This window comes from Stenella coeruleoalba (genome assembly GCF_951394435.1).
Source record: "Stenella coeruleoalba genome assembly, chromosome: 12".
Lineage (NCBI taxonomy): Eukaryota > Metazoa > Chordata > Mammalia > Artiodactyla > Delphinidae > Stenella > Stenella coeruleoalba.
Window position 1 is genome coordinate 58,188,320 of NC_137158.1, and position 1,918 is coordinate 58,190,237.

Genomic DNA, 1,918 nt, shown 5'->3' on the forward strand with positions numbered 1-1,918 from the left:
TTATAGATTTATTTACCTGGCAATTCAGGTATATAAAGTTTATGAAGCAACAACTTTAGGAAGTGCCCTTATTTTACCTTAAGATGTTTGTTATAAAATTCTCTATTATATAGTATATGTGTTTTCACTTCTATAGGATAATCTCTGCAGCTTTACAGTGATACCAAACAGCTTTTGAATTGATCAGTTCAGCTACTAAGGTAAATCAGTTGAACAAAACCCATAAAATTTTAGATAGGGGTTTAATCTTTAGACTGCAGATGTGAATCTAGTCCTCATATATATTTTGGGATCACTGTCAGCAAAAGTAAAGATAGTTTCATTCATTTAAGAAATAATTATTTTAAGTAAAACATTATTTTAAAATATGTGAATTAATTATAAGCTATCACCGTGGTATAATAACTTTAGAGCATATTCATGAAAATGTTATAAGAAAATATTGCATTTAAAATATGAAAATAGTATCAGTCTTGCCTGAAAAATATGCATCAAAATATAAGATAGGATTCTACCAACTTATGATTCTATGTGGAACACTGAAGAAGTAAATGAGCATGACTCTTGACCTTTGAGAAATTCATATATAGTATAAAGCAATAAAAACTAAAGTGAATATTTAGTTGATATGTCAGATGCATAGTCTTTTTAACTAAAATACGCATCCTAATTGTATTTTTAATTTTTGTGTGTTAAGTGGTGTTGTCAAATAGATAATGAGAATCATTTTAATGAGTAAAAGAAGAAAACCACAGATTATTCTTATGATCAGGAGAAAAAAAAAAGAGAAAGATTAATATAATAGTAATTACCTGAGCAGATGGATTCCTAATCCTAGAAATAAACATGCTAATTAAGCTATACTACAGAATGACAAGATATTAAGGTCCTCTGAATCTGGAGACATTCTTTTTTATTTTTATTTTTTTTGCGGTACGCGGGCCTCTCACTGCTGTGGCCTCTCCCGTTGCGGAGCACAGGCTCCGGACGCGCAGCCTCAGCGGCCATGGCTCATGGGCCCAGCCGCTCCGTGGCATGTGGGATCCTCCCGGACCGGGGCACGAACCTGTGTCCCCTGCATCGGCAGGCGGACTCTCAACCACTGCACCACCAGGGAAGCCCTGGAGACATTCTTATTCTAATTTACTAGTGTAACTTAATTCTCATTATATTAAAAAGTGCTTAATCAACCAAATCTTTTTTAATTATCAAATTTACTTAGGCAGTTTTAATGTTTCTGTAAATTTCTTCCAAGTGTGAGCTAATATGGGGCAGTCTTTTTCATCAGTGTATTTGTGGTTTGTTCGATACTTGCATTTTTCACAGAGCAAGATTCAGTTTTTTGTATCACTAACAAGACACTCTTCTTTGCGCTTGTCGATGGTGTTTTAATTGGGGAATGAAATATCATAATGCTGACCATTTCCTAGCTACCCTATCCTGCCTTCCTTTAAAGACGAAAAAAAATCGTTACTGGTAATTGAGATTTACGGTCCCTTGGCTGATTTAAATGTTACAGATTTTGATACTTCTATAACCAAACATTTTGAAGGAAATTTACAGGAAGAATGGGAATAATGGATGGAAAACAAATGTCTGTGTGAATAAGTAAATGTGAGGCAGAAGCAAGGGAGACAGCACCATTATTTTCATACTTACATGTGCACGAGAAGCTTAAATTATCTAACCAGTAACTGATCAACACAAAGTAGATTTTAAAAGGTTACCTGGGGGCTTCCCTGGTGGCGCAGTGGTTGGGAGTCCGCCTGCCGATGCAGGGGACACGGGTTCGTGCCCCGGTCCGGGAGGATCCCACATGCCGCGGAGCAGCTGGGCCCGTGAGCCATGGCCGCTGAGCCTGCGCGTCCGGAGCCTGGATACAATGTATGTAATAACATAGACAGAATCAGCTATTCTG